The sequence below is a fragment of the Dasypus novemcinctus genome, chromosome 25, assembly GCF_030445035.2.
Source record: "Dasypus novemcinctus isolate mDasNov1 chromosome 25, mDasNov1.1.hap2, whole genome shotgun sequence".
NCBI lineage: Eukaryota > Metazoa > Chordata > Mammalia > Cingulata > Dasypodidae > Dasypus > Dasypus novemcinctus.
In genome coordinates this window covers 34,242,083-34,257,702 of record NC_080697.1, presented here as the reverse complement: position 1 = coordinate 34,257,702, position 15,620 = coordinate 34,242,083, and the positions used below count along the sequence as shown (strand labels likewise).

At 41.5% G+C, this 15,620-nt stretch overlaps 1 pseudogene; it reads right to left on the bottom strand.

Moving 5' to 3' along the window:
* Positions 1-10,333: 10,333 nt before the first annotated feature.
* On the bottom strand, positions 10,334-13,656 carry LOC101427713 (DNA (cytosine-5)-methyltransferase 3A pseudogene; annotated as a pseudogene).
* Between the last annotated feature and the right edge of the window lie 1,964 nt (positions 13,657-15,620).

Sequence of the window (15,620 nt, the reverse complement as noted above, 5' to 3'; positions counted from 1 at the left end):
GCACAGAGCTGTGGCCCATGGGGCAGTGGCAACAGAATCTTCTGGAAGCTTATTAAATATGTAAACTCATGATCCCCACCCCAGACCTATTAAGTCAGAATCCACATTTTAAGAAAATCCCCAGGTAATTCATATGCATATTAAAGTTCATGAAGCACTGTTCTAAAGTTAAAATGGACTTTCAGTTTCCCAAATGGTTGGCAGATTATTTGGATCAATTCTCCTATTGAAATGAACTAAAAAATATTTTTAAAATATAAAGATAAAAAATAGAGAAAAATATTGAAGAGATTGTTTTTGCCCTGAGGTTTTTTCCTAAAGCCAGAATTATTAGAACCTAAGTTTTGACAGATTCTTCACGTAGATAAGTATGGAATTAAAAGACCAGGCCTGGGGCATTGGATGTGGCTCAAGCAGTTGCATGCCTACCTCCTACATGGGCGGTCCTGGGTTTGGTTCCTGGTGCATCCTAAAGAAGACAAACAAACAAAGCATATAATGAGCAGACAAGTAGAGCAAAAACAATGAGCGGACAACAAGCAAAAACAGTGAGCAGACAATGAGCAAAAACAGCAAGCAAAAAACAAAGAAGCAGACAATGAGCAAAAACAACAAGCAGACAATGAGTACAAACAACAAGCTAAAACAACAAGCAAACAGATGAGGGAGCCATCTCAGCAGGGTGATGTTAAAAAAAAGGCTAGGACTGCACAGGGTGGGAGCTCAACAGGACCCTCTCCTATAGAATTAATACCACACAGTGGGGAGATCTGGAAGTGGAAAAGCCCCTGAATTTCTCAAGACTTGAATTTGGTAATGTCCTCAGGTGTCTGGAAAAAACAAATGCAAATTCTTTCTGAGGAAGGTACTTTTACCATCATGGCAAATTGTTCCCATGAGTAATTTTCCAAATACAATGACTAGCACAGGCATAAATGACTAGGCATGCAAGGAAACTCATCCCCATGAGCAAGAACCAGGCTACAAAATAGCTATGTTGACTGTGTTTGATAAAATAAAAGACAGGCTTCAGGTAATAGCAGTCTATCAACACATCATATAGCAAAATTTGAAAATGAATCTAATAGAGCTTGTAGAGATGAAATCAAAGAATTGAAATAAAAGCTAAATGGATGGGCTTCACAGCAGATTGTACATAGCTAAAGAGATTATTAGTAAATTGTAAGATAGGTTAGAAGAAATTTTCTGGAATACAACATGGAAAGACAAAAAGATAGAAAATTCAGGTTTAAACCAAAGAGACATAGAGTGAAAAGGTCTAATATGTGTATAATTGGAGCCCTATTAAGAAAAGAGAGAGATAACATGGTTGAGAGAATATGTGAAGGGATAATAGCTGAGAACCTTCCAGAATTAGTAATAGACACCAATCCACAAAGTCAAGAAACACAGTGAATCTCAAGTTGGATAAATGAAATAAAATCTGCACTTAGATATATCATGATGAAAGTTATAAAAACCACAAAAAAGTGATAATCTTAAAAGCATCTAGAGGGAAAATTCATATGAGCATTAATAGTACTTAAAACTGACGTCTCAAAGCAATGTTGGAAGCAAGAAGGAAAAAAAAATAGAATTCAATATGCTGGAAAAAAAAACACAAAACAATTGCAACTTAGAATCCTATGTAAAAACAAAACTATATTTCAAGATAAAGACAAAAAATTAAGACAGTTTCATACAGAGTTGAGAGAGTTTGTCACACAAAGACCTATACTGAAGGAAATTCCGAAGAATGGAAGGAATATAATTCCTGCTGGAGAGTCTGAGGTGCAGGAATAAGTGAGGGGGAGCGAGGTTGGCTCAAGCCATGGATTTCTCCCTCCCACATGGGAGGTCCCTGGTTTGGTTCCCAGTGCCTCCTAAAAAGAAGATGAACACATAGAGAGCAGACAACAAGTACAGACAACGGGGGGTGGGGGCTGGGGGTTGGAGTAAATAGATAAAATCTTTAAAAACAGAAGTGAGAAACAAAGAGATTGGTAAATGTATGAATAAATTTAAATGAACATTTACTATATGGTAATAAGGATAATAATGTCCTATGTAGTCTAAAATATAGCTAAATACATGAAAATTGTATATAAATTAAGGAAGGAGTAAATGGAGTTAGAGGAAGGGAGGATGGCGAGGACATTGAATAATATTAGATTTTGTTAAGCTAAGAGCGCAGGTCATAATTTCAATGGTAAATACCAAAAAAACTGAAACAGTACACAACTTCCAAATAAAGAGGGGAAAAAGTAGAATGCAAAAAAAAAAAATCAATTTAAAAGAGAACAATATATACAAGAAAAAGAAACCTGGATGAAGCAGGACAATTAGAAAGTATAAAACAACATGAGAGATTAAGAGAATGAAAAGACAAGTCAGAGATTGGGAGAAAATATTTGCAAAAACATGTATCTTGTGAAGCACTTGAGTCCAAAGTATTCATAGTACCCTTTAAAGTCAACAATAGGAGAGCAAACAACCTAACTACAAAATGGGCAAAAGATCTGAACAGATGCCTCACCAAAGAAGGTATACAGATGTCAACCAAGCATATGAAAAGATGCTCAACATCATATATCATAAGGGAATTGCAAATTAAAACAATGAGATGACACTACACACCTAGTAGAATGGCTAAAATTCAAAACGCCGATGATACCAAAAGCTGTCCAGGATGTGGAGCAACAGAAAATCTCATTCATTGTTGGTAGGAATGAAAAATGGTACTGCCACTTTGGAAGACAGACTGACAGTTTCTTATACAGCTAAAGAGTCTTTCTATCTGATCCAGCAATCACGCTCCTAGGTATTTGCCCAAATGAGTCGAAAACAGATATCCATGTTAAAATCTACACACAAAATTTTATAGCAGCTTTATTCACAATTGCCAAAAATGGAAAGTAACCAAGATGTCCTTCAACAAGTGAATGGATAAACAAACTGTGGTATATTCATACAATAGAGTATTATATAGCAATTTTAAAAATGCTATCAAGTTATAAAAGATATGGAGGAATCTTAAATGCATATTAAGTGAAAGAAGCCATGCTGTACAAGAGAGACAGTAAAAAGATCAGTGTTGCCAGGGATTCAGAAGGATGGGGAGAGTGGGGGTGAAGAGGGGAGCACAGGGCATTTTTAGGGCGGTGAAACTATTCTGTATGATACTGTCACTGTGGGTATATAACATTAGTGTTACCCATTTATCAAAACCCATGGACCTGTACAACAAAGAGTGAACTCTAATGAAAACTATGGACTTTAGTTAATAATGTATAAATATTGATTCATCAATTGTAACATCTCTTAAAGGAAGATGTTACTAACGGAAGAAACCATGTAGGAGAGGGCGAGGGGATAAATAGGAATACTCCGTACTTTCTGCACAATTTTTTCTTTAAACTCTAGAAAATGAAGCATGTTGAGAAAAATAACAGATTTAAAATATTAGTACATAAAATTTAAATAACGTACAAAAATAAAGAGTAGTATAATTATAACAGTATAATGAACATTATTCACCCAATTTCAAATTTTTAAAAAAGATTTATTTTTTTATTCATTTCTCTCCCCTCCCACCCCCTCGGATATCTGTTCTCTGTGTCCACTTGCTGTGTGTTCTTCTGTGTCCACTTGTGTTCTTATCAGCAGCACCCAGAATCTGTGTCTCTTTTTGTTGCATCATCTTGCTTTGTCAGGTTTCCGTGTGTGCAGCACCACTCCTGGGCAGGCTGTGCTTTTTTTTTCCGCGCTGAGATGCTCTCCTTACGGGACTCACTCCTTGTGCGTGGGGTTCCCCTATGCAGGGGACACCCCTCTGAGGCACAGCACTCCTTGCACACATCAGCATTGCACGTGGGCCAGCTCACCACATGGGTCAGGAAGGCCTGGGTTTGAACCCTGGACCTCCCATGTGGTAGGTCTATCAGTTGAGCCAAATCTGCTTCCCTTGATTTTGATTTAATAATCTAGTTTCATTTCTCTCTCCCATTTTTTTTTCTTGGAAGATTTTGAGACAAATCCCAGTCATCACACCATTTTATTAGTAAATATTTTAGTGTGTATTTATTTTTTGAAAATATTATTTGTTTTTATTTATTTAACACCCCCCCTTGTTGTTTTGCGGTTGCTGTTTGCTCTCTGCATCCAATTTCTGTGTGTTCTCTGTGTCTGCTCGTCTTCTCTTTAGGAGGAACTGGGAACTGAACCTGGAACCTCCCATGTGGAAGAGAGGTGCTCAATCAATCACCTGAGCTACCTCAGCAACCTGGTTTGTTGTGTCTTTCTTTATCTTTCCTCCTTGTGTCTCTTTTGTTGCATCATCTTGTTGTGTCATCTTGCCACACCTGTCTGCTGTACCAGCTCACCTTCTCCAGGAGGCACTGGTAACCCAACCTGGGACCTCCCATGAGGTAGGTGGAAGCCCAATTGCTTGAACCACATCTGCTTCCCTAGTATGTATCTTTATCAGATAAGGGCTTAAAAATATAGTACCAAATATAAAAAATATAGTGTTATCACAGAATTAGTGAGTTAAGTCTTAAAAGGGCAGCGTTTCTATTTGGGATGATGGAAAAGTTTTGGTAATGGGTGGTTGTAATAGTAGCACAACACTGTATGTATTTTACAGCAATGAGTTATATATATATTTTATTTAAAAACAATTACTGAAGTGTATCATTCATACATGAACATACATAAACAATAAGTGTATAGTAAAAGTTGTGAACTTACAAAATAAACATGCATAACATCACATAGGACTCCCATACATCACCCCACCACAAACACCTTGCATTGTTGTGAAACATTTGTAACAAATTATGGAAGAGCACCATCAAAGTATTACTAACTATAACCCATATCTTGCATTTGGTGTATTTTTCCTGTAGCCCACTCTTATTTTTTTGTTCATACAGTTTATCTGAAGAGTACAATCAATGGCAATGGCATTTGGTATTATCACTAAGTTGTACATTCATCACTTTAATCAATATTAGAGCATTTTCATTACTCAAAAAACAAAAAACAACAAACAACAAAAACCAAACCACACGTTAGTCCTATTAATTACAAATCCTATGATGTAGTTTCACCATTCCTATTCATTTCCAGACATTTCCAAACAGCTTTTTACCAGTTCTGCACAGATTAAACATCAGATTTCCACTCTCTAACCACATTCTTTTCTCTGGCGATTTATATTCTAGCTACTAACTCCATGAGTTTGCTCATTATATTTAGTTCATAATAGCGAAGTCATATAATTTTTGTCCTTTTGTGCCCGGCTTGCTTCACTAACAAAATGACCTTCAGGCTCATCCATGTTGCTGTAAACTTCACAACTTATTTCTTCTTACAGCTGAATAATATTCTATCATGTGTCTATACCACAGTTTGTTTACCCATTTGTCAGTTGATGGACACGGGTTATTTCCATCTTTTGGAAACTATGAATAATGTTGCTGTGTTCATAGGTGTGCAGATGTCTGTTTGAGTCACTGCTCTCAGTTCCTCTGGGTTTATACCTAGTAGTGGTATTGCCGGTCACCTGGTAGATCTATACCTGGCTTCCATAGCAACTGCCAAACAGGCTTTCACAGTGGCTGTACCATTCTACATTCCCACCAGCAGGGAATAAGTGTTCTTATCACCCCGTCTCCTCTACAACACTTGCAGTTTTCTGTTTTGTTGATAGTGGCCATACTCGTAGGTGTGAAATGATATCTTATTATAGTTTTGATTTGCATTTTCCTAATCATTCTTTTGGTTATGGATATCCAGTTCTTCCAGCACCACTTATTGAAGATACAGTTCTGTCCCAGAAAATTGGTAGGTTTATCGAAAATTAGTTGACTATAGAGGTAAAGGTCTGTTTCTGAACTCTTAATTCAATTCCTTTGATCAGTGTTTCTATCTTTATGCCAATACCATCCTGTTACTTTAATTTAATTCAATTTAATTTTTTCTTTAGTTTTCTTGTACCATGCTTTTTAAAAAAAGTTCTTTTTATTTATTCTCCTGTCCCCCTCTCCCCCTCCCCTTCCCTCCCCTTCCCTCCCCTTCCTTCCCCTTTATTCTCTTTTAGGATGTTTTATAGCTATTCAGGACCCCTTCCAAATAAATTTGGTAATTGACTTTTCTATTTCTCTGAAGTTGGCTGTTAGAATTTTGATTGGAATTGCATTGACTCTATTAATCAATTTTGGTATAATTGACATCTTCACAATGTTTAGTCTTCCAATCCATGAACATGGAATGTCCTTACTTTTGTTTAGGTCTTCTTTGATTTCTTTTAGAGTGTCTTTTGGTTTTCTGAATACAGATCCTTTACATTCCTGGTTAAATTAATTCCTAGATATTTGTGCCTTTTTATTGCTATTATAAATGGAATTTTTTCTTGATTTCCTCCTCAGTTTGCTCATTACTACTGTATAGAAATGCTAATGATTTTTGCATGTTGATCTTGTATCCTGGCATTTTGCTGAAGTCATTTATTTACTCAAGTAGCTTTGGTATAGATATTTTGGGATTTTCTAAATATAGGATCATTTTATCTGCAAATAATGAGAGTTTTACTCCCTCTTCCAGTTTGGATGCCTTTTATTTCTTTTTCTGGTCTAATTGCTCTAGCTAGAAGTTCTAGCACAATGCTGATTAACAGTGGTGACAGTGGGCATCCTTGTGTTGTTTCTGATCTTAGAGGGAAAGCTTTCAACCTCTCCCCATTGAGTATGATGTTGGCTGTGAGATTTTCATCTATGCCCTTTATTATGTTGAGGAACTTTTCTTCCATACCTAACTTTTGAAACTTTTTTTTCATGAAAGGATGCTAGATATTGTCAAATGTCTTTTCTGCATTAATTCAGATAATCATGCAGTTTTTTTTAGCTTCAATTTGTTAATTTGGTGTATTATATTAATTTATTTTCCTTTGTTGAACCATCTTGCATACCAGGAATAAATCCCACTTGGTCATAGTGTATACTTCTTTTGATATGCTGTTGGAATCTATTTGCAAGTATTTTGTTTAGAGTTTTTACATCTATGTTCATTACAGAGGTTGAGTTATAATTTTCTTTTCTTGTAGTAAAAGTTTATCTATCTTTGGTATTGGGGTGATCTTGGCTTCAAGAAATGTGTTAGGTAATTTTCCTTACTTTTCAATTTTTTGGGGGAAGAGTTTAAAGAAGATTGGCATTCATTCTTCTCAAAATGCTTCCTTGAATTTACCTGTGAAGCCATCTGGTCCTGGGCTTTGTTGGAAGATTTCTGATGACTGATTCAATCTCTTTGCTTGCATTTGGTTTGTTGAGTTCCTAAATTTCTTATAGAGTTAATGTAGGTTGTTTGTGCATTTCTAGGAATTTGTCCATTTCATCTAGGTTGTTTAATTTGTTGGCATACAGTTTCTCATAATATCCTCTTATGATTCTTTTTTATTTTCTAACATTCTCCCCTTTCATTTCTGATTGTATTTATTTGTGTCTTGTCTTTTTTTTTTTTTAGTTTATCTAAGTGTTTGTTGAGTTTATTGGTTTTTTCTCAAAGAACCAGCTTTTGGTTTTGTTCATTTTCTGTTTTTTGTTGTTGTTGTCAATTCCATTTATTTTTGCTCTAATCTTTGTTCTTTCTTCCTGCTTGCTTTGGGATTGGTTTGCTGTTCTTTTTTCTAGTTTCTTCAGTTGTTCAATTAGTTCTTTGATTTTAGATCTTTCTTCTTTTTTGATATAGACATTCAGGGCTATAAATTTCCCTTTTAGCTCTGCCTTTGGTTACCCTGTCTGATAGTCTTCACTTCTACTCTCTCCTCCAAGCCTCTCTTCATCTTTTCTTTTCTGGCTGCAGCACTCCATTTAGTGTTTCCTACAGAGCTGGATTCTTATTTATGAACTCTCTTAGTTTCTGTTTATCTGTGAATATTTTAAACTCACCATCATATTTGAAGGACAGTTTTGCCAGATTACGAATTCTTAGAGGTGGGGAAAAAAAAGAATTCTTGGCTGGTAGTTTATCACTTGCAGTACTATAATTATATCATACCACTGTCTTCTTGCCTCCATGGTTTCTGAAGAGAAATCTGTAGTAAGTCTTTTTGGACGTCCATTGTATGTGATGTTTTGCTTTTCCTATGCTGCTTTCAGAATTTTCTCTTTATTGTTGGCATTTGGCATTCTGCATTTTATGTGTCGTAGGGTCTTTGTCTATTTGGATTTATTCTCATTGGAGTATGCTGTGCTTCCTGGACATATATATTCATATCTTTCATGAGAGTTGGGATATTTTCAGCCATTATTTCCTTAAATACTCTTTCTGCCTCTTTTCCCGTCTCATCTCCTTTTGGAACTCCCATAACATGTATGTTTATGTGCTTCATGTTATCGTAATACTCCCTAAGCCCCTGCTCATTTTTTCCCCCATTCTTTTCTTTCTGTTTTCATTCTCTTCAATTTCAGTTGTTCTTCCCTCTACATCACTGATTCTTTCTTCCATGGTTTCAAATTTGCTGTTGTGTGCCTCTATGTATTTTTAATTGCACTTATTGTTTCTTTCATTCCCATAAGCGCTGTTATTTTTCTATCCAAGATTTCAAATTTTTCTTTATGCTCAGTATTTCGCCCCCCACACCATGAGATTGCTCCCTCATCTGTTTGCTCATTGTTTCTGCTTGTTGTCTGCTCATTGTTTTTTACTCATTGTCTGCTCATTGTCTATTTGTTTTTCTTTAGGATGTACTGGGAACTGAATCTGGAACCTCCATGTGGGAGGCAGGTGTTCAAGTGCTTGAGCCACATCTGCTCCCTCAGTGTTGCTTACATGTCTTTCTTTCTTTAGCCATATTGTCCTTCAACTTCATCATTTGACTTAGGATATCTTTATGAACTTTATTGATTAACCATTTCAACTCCTGTGTCTCATCCAGAGCTTTAATTTATTCCTTTGCCTGAGTTATATCTTCCATTTTCTTTGTTGGCTTGTAATTTTTTGCTGATGTCTAGGCATCTGTTTCTGATGCTGAGTTTACTCTGATGCTCAGTTTCTCTCACTTGCCTAGGGATTTACCATTAAGTAGCTGTAAGCTACCACTGTTCTTTAACTCTTGGTTCTGTTTGTTCTAGGTATTTAGGGTTGTCCCTGTTTAACTGCTTAAATCAGGCCCAAGGACTCAGTAATGGTGTATAGGCCAGTTTTCAAGGGTCTTGGAGAAGGTGGCAGTGAAGGCATCTGTTTGCCTCTTTTATTATTTTTCTTTTTCGTGCACCTTTCTGTTTTGGCCAATAGATGGCTTTCCTGGGCAGACCTCTCAGCTCAGACCCCAGGTGCTAGGGGGAAATGCATTCAATGTAACTCCTCATGGGGTGGGCTGTACAGAAGTAATGTCCTCTGGGCTAGCCAAACCTCACAAATTTTCTCAGAGGCTGTTCTCCACTCTTGGCTGGCCATTCCCTCCCTTCCTCCCTCTGCCTCTCCAGCACCTTGCACAGGGAAATAGGGAGTGTTTTTGAGAAGGCAAATTATCCTTAGATTGCTCCTCTCAGGGCAAGCAATGTCTTGGCCCCACCTGGTCTGGAAGTGTGTGACCCCTCCAATGCAGCAGAGCAAGTTGGCTGGCCAAAATCTGAATTTGCTGTAGGCTGTGTCTCTCCCTGTCCCCTTTCTTGTGCTAGAGGACCCCTGTAAGCCCCTCAGTTTGCAACCAATGCAGTCCACAGCTGCTGTAGTCCACAAACTGCTATTTTCTCCATAGGTGGGGGGAAGTGTGCCAGTTGCTGCTTCTGCTGCTCTACTCAAGGGGTTTTTCAGCCAGCAGAGACTCCTTTCCTTTGCTCCTCTCTCTTCTCAGTGGTGTCCCACTGTCCCCTGGTGTCCTGAGCTACAGAACAGACCTCTGCCTGTCCTCTAGCTGTGTTTTCTGGGAGAGAAGTGATTCCTCCTCCTCCTTAATCTTCCATCTTCCTGTTAGTCAAGTTATATGTTTTAATGTGGTTAAAAGAAGGAAATTTTGGCTTGTGTATGTAACTAGAATAATAATAATAATAATAAAATCCTTGTAATGGCACAACACAAACAGTGAACCTAAGTTAAACAGTGAATGATTAATATATACATAATAATTATATACATAATTATTGCAAACAATATAACATAATAGTACAATTTTTAAAATGTGCTTTTCATTAGTTGTAACAAATGTACCACACCAATGACGGTGTTACTAATAGGGTGGCATAGGCGAATCCTGTATAAAAAAGATATATTTAAACAAATATATCAGAAATTATGTTAATATAAACAGATTGTCATCTTGTTAAAGACAGATATTGTGAGACTAGTTGAAAAACAAAATAACATTCTATGCTATTTACATCTAAATCCATAAGGATTCAGACATGTTGGAAAAAAGATATATGATACAAATATTAACGAGAAGAAAACTTCTACAGATAATGAAAGATGTTTTACACATGATAGAGATAAAAGTGTTCAATGTTCTTTCACCAACAGCTTACACTCGACAAAAGGCAATTCCTGTTCCTTATGTCACGTGAGACAGGCGTATATCCCAGGAACAAAGCTGACCTTGGCTTACTAAAGAGGAATGAGGCTTTGGAAGCAGACTGGCTGGCCCAGAGACCCTCATCTGGTCAGAAACAGAAGCAGAACTTTTATTTTTTTCCTCTCTCCCATCTCCTTTGCAAGGGAATGTTACTATTTTTTGTCATTGATTCTAGCTGCAATAAACGCTCTTGTTTCAGTTACAGCAAGAAACAAAACCCCAAAGAAACAGAAAATCCTTCTGGAACGAGTGAAAAACAAAAGGTCTGACCAAAATTAAAAGGGGGTGGGAGAGGGAGAGGGCTTGGTTTTGTTTTTTAAACAAACATCGAAAAATCAGGAGATGACGTCCAGCTTTTTTGCAAGGCAAAGCCTTCTGATCTTTTCGTATCTGGGGTTTTTGTTTTTAAATTCCTTTTACTCTTCTGGGAGCTGGTACTTCTCTCCATCCTCAGGTTCTTGGAGCTTTTGTTTTGTGCTGAACTTTGGGTCACTACCTCTGTTTGCCTTCATGCCCCTTACACACAAGCAAAATCCTCTTTCATCTGAGTGAAGAGGTGGTGGGGACCCGTGTGCTCCACGACTGGCCCGGCCACCTCTGCCTCGCCAAGCAGCTCTTGTTGGAGATGTCCGTGGAGTGGACAGGGAAGCCTAACACCCTTTCCATTTCTGTGCACCATCAGATGTCCTCTTTCTCAATCCTGGGGTGGGGAGAGGCTGGCTCTGCCTTGCTTTATGGAGTTTGCCCTAGTAGCGATGGTCCCCACTTTGCTGAACTTGGCTCTTCTGCCATGCTCCAGACAGCCCTGCAGCTCCACAGAGGATGCCAGTGGCCTGCTCATGTCGGGAAGGTTACCCCAGAAGAAGTGGGTTCTGTATGTAGCTGACATATCTTTGGCGTCAGTCATCACAGGGTTGGATTTGAGAAATGGTGAGGTGTCCCTCTTGTCACTAATGCCTGTGGTCACTGTGTTCTCAAAGAGCCAGAAGAAGGGGCAGTCATCTCCCTTGTAGAGCCCCTGGTGGGCAAGGTCATCAGTGGAGAAATCATCACTGGGACTGCCCCCAACTCCAGATCCAATGGGCCCCACTCCTGGATATGCTTCTGCGTGACGAGGCAGATGTCCTTGACAGACGTGACCATGCATGGTGCCCCACAGTGCCCACCCCGATGGAGTCCTCACACCCCCCTGAGGCTATGCAGCTAGTGGTCCACCTGGATGCCAAGCTCCCCCAGCACCCAGAGCCCTGTAGCGATCCCATCCACAGAGACAGCACCCAATGATCTCCTCTTCTTAGCTGGACCAGTTGGGTAAACCTTTGTAGGGTCAAGTTTCTGGTTGTGGTTATTGGCGAAGACCATCTGGAGCCAAGGGGACCAGTTGCCCCGCCACAGCAGCAGCCTGGAGGTGCCCGTGTGCCCACACATGTAGCAGTTCCAGGGTCTTTTTCCATGGCCGCCTGGGCAGCTCCCGGCCCCACTAAGAGATCCACACACTCCTTGCAAAAGCACCCGCCGCAGTGGTTGTTCCCGCACACAAGCACTTCGCGCCCCCACAGCAGATGGTGCAGCAGGCCTGATCGCCATTGCCGTTGACTGGCACGCACACTCGGGGAAGCAGTTCTTGCGATTTTGGCACATTCCCCTGATGGAGAGAGGATGCTCCAGGGTGACGTTGAGACTCCTACAAGAGATGCGATTGTCCTTGATGTTCCCACGCTTCTGCCATGTCTCCTACGCCAGCTGCTCTCTTGTGCGTTTACGGATAATCTCCTCAGCCTTGGGCTTCTTGCATGTGCCTTTCTGGGGCTTTTTGGCTAGTGGGGGTGCTGCATGGGCACATGTCTGTGTATATTTCTTTGTAGGGATTCTGCTCCTCTTCTGATGGCCCCAGACCCTTGGGCCAGAGGGCTGGAAGCCCCCAAGTGCCCAGTCGATCATCTGTTTGTTCTGCCCTACCACGGCCTTGGCAGTGTCACGCTCCTCATTGTCATGGCACACAGGGAGCAGCTGCCCTGCATGCCTGCTGCCCATCCATGGGACTTGGGGTACGTGGGTTGCTTGTTGGAGGTGGCCTGGTGGAACGCACTGCAAAAGTCACTCAGTGCCATCTGCTTCTCAGTGCTGACTCTGAATCACAGGTCCCAGTGGGTGCCTTCAGCTGCTCGGCTCGGGCCCAAGGTCCACCAAGACACAATGTGGCCCAGCCGCCAGAAGCTCCCTGCAGCTTCCCCCACACCAGCTCCCCCGGGGCCAAAACCCCAGCTGTCCTCAGACTCCGATTCATCATCAGCTGCTCTGGTGGCGTTCTTGTCCCCGGCATTGCCTCCCCTGGTTCAGGCATGGTGGTCACAGGGGGTGATGCAGGGGTCGGTGCACTGGTGCACAGCGGGAGGGCTGGCCGCCTCCGCCTCCTGAGATGCCCTGGAACAGCCCTCCACGGCCTTCACTGCTGCAGCGACCTTGGCTTTCTTCTCAACCCTTAAGGCCATGTGCGGCCCCTCCGAGGTCCGGCTCAGGTCCTCAGTTTGATTTTATTCTGTTCATTCCAACAGACAGAAGGGAATTTTATGAAGGAAATGCGGCTCACAGGGGATTCAGAGTCTGTGGTTCATCCAGACCTGTTCAAGACCCATCTGGAAGGAAAGTGATGCAGCTTCACAGCCAGTCCTGGCAGGTTCTTACCCCTTGCCGGAAGTGCTGCCAACCTCCTGTGCCCTGGCTAGGAGGAGCGGGGGAGGATAAGTTAAAGAGCCCTGAGTTGAAATTCACCCTTGCTCACACACAGCCAGATAACAGAGCCAAGGAGGCAAACAAACTTAGGTTTTCATACACACACTTGGGACTCATACACACAAACTCATGTTTTAGTTTCACACCCCCACGTATACTCAGAGGCAGGTTTTAGCTGCAGACACACACTCACACAGACACGCAGAGTTACATTCACAAACTCTAACACACACACGTGCTATTCCAATTACCCGCCCTTCCCAGCTTGACTACCAGAACCAGTTAGGAACGAGAGGAGCAGGTTGAGGCCAAGATGAATGTCCAGGAAAAGGGGAGACCCTAAGTTGCAACTGGCAGCCTCACTGTTCCTAGTTTTTTCTTCAAAAAAGCCAAATGCAGTAAGATCTCTCTTATGTGGAAGCTGTAATTAGGCCAGTTAATGGCAATGTGTGCCCTTTATGTGATTTGGAAGGGCAGCTGGTACTGTGGAAAGCATAGGCTTTGGCGCTAGATGGCCTAGACTTCTGACCTGGATTTGATGCTCTCCATTCTCTGAGCCTCGGTCTCCTCACCTGTAAAGTGGGAATACACATAGCACTCCCATTCATTTGCTGTGAGGATGAAATGAACCAACACGCATAAAGGACAGAGCCTGGAATATAGTAGTTTCCCAGTACATATAGATTTTTTTCCCCTTCCCTGGTACCTCACCATCCAACTACACCTGCTTACCTGGGCCTTGGGGGCCCAGGAGGAATTGTAAGGCCAGTGGGGCCCACAAGCATTGGATCCAGTTCCCCCTCTGACAATGGAGGAATTGACAGTCTTGTCCCCATTTCCCTCCTTTCCACCACTGCCTCACCCTCCACAGCCACTTTTCATACTCCCTCTCTCTACTCCAAGCCCAATTTAAATCAAACTCTGTGGATCAGCTTGGGCAAGGCAGAGGGCCAGGGAGGCAGTTCGAGATGCAAACTGCCACTTGGAGGGACCGACAAACTACAGGGCTCTGCCAGGCCAAACCTGATTCACGAGGGAGTGGGGTGGGGTACCGACTCTTTGGAAATGTCCCCCAGAAGTCACAGAACCGTGGTGAGGAGTGAATGAGGTCGTGCCCACGAAGCTCAGAGCACAGGGCTTGGCACCCAGTTGCTCCAATTATCACTATAATTCACTCCCTCCATTTGATGGTCCTTCTCTGAGGGGACTGGAGAGTGCAAATTGGTAGGTCACAAGCCACATTTGGTTCAGAGATATGCTTTGTTTGATTCATATTCCAACATTTCACATAAAATCTAGATTTCTGGCTTCTCTTGAAAGAAATCTGAAACTCTGGGAACCCGGATCCCCAAATCCCCCAAAGCAACAGTAGAGCAGACCCAGCAGATGGCACATGCTCACACTAACTTTCCATGGTCCTCACCATTCCCTATTGCCTCATATTCCACCCTCTTCACTTTGGGTGGATATTTGTGTTGGAAATGGATTGGAATATTTGAATCAGGACATAAGATCTGGAAGAGTCATTAAAGATCAACTTACCCAGTGGTTTTTATGCTTCTAAAGCAGAAATAAAATCTAACCCAAGGCCTAAACAGTTAACAGCAGAGCTATTCTGGTTGAAGCAGGACTTGCTATAACTCAGTTCCATCGCTGTTTAGGTGAGGAAACCAAAGCGCAGACTGGAGACATGGCTCACTCCCAGGAAATTAGGGGTGGAGCCAGAAGGGGGCTTTCTGAGCCCTGCCCGGAGCTGGCACCTGTCCACCCCTCCAAGGACAGCTATTGGGTGGGGAATGGTGAGAGAACTCGAGGAAGATGGTGGAGCCATGAGGGGGGAAAGGTTTTCTCCCAGGGATGGGGAATGTATACAGAAGGCAGGTTTCCCTAATCTCATGATTTGCCAGGGGTGAGTCCTGATAACAGCACCACTGAAGCCTAGAGCAACCCTGGGATTTACACCCTAACTTCTGGTGGCGTTGGTACACATGACCTCCTAAGCTAAGTGTGAAACAGCTTGAACATGCATGCATGTTGGGAGCAGCAGGGACAGGCTTTAGAAGAGCAGGATGGCCTAAAAGGCTGTGTCAGGAAGTTTGTGTGAAAGAGAGACACTCTGCAGGATTAATGAGGCTGCACTGTCTTTTGAAGGGGCCTCAAGGAGAGTTAAGTCCCAAGTCAGCCTTGGACTTAAAAATAAAAATACCATATACTTTTTGTTGGGATGTATCCATAGCCCTTAGAATGATCTGGGCTTCAAATATCAAACTTCCTACCCCACCAAGAGAAATGATTTAACCAATGAGGAATTCGT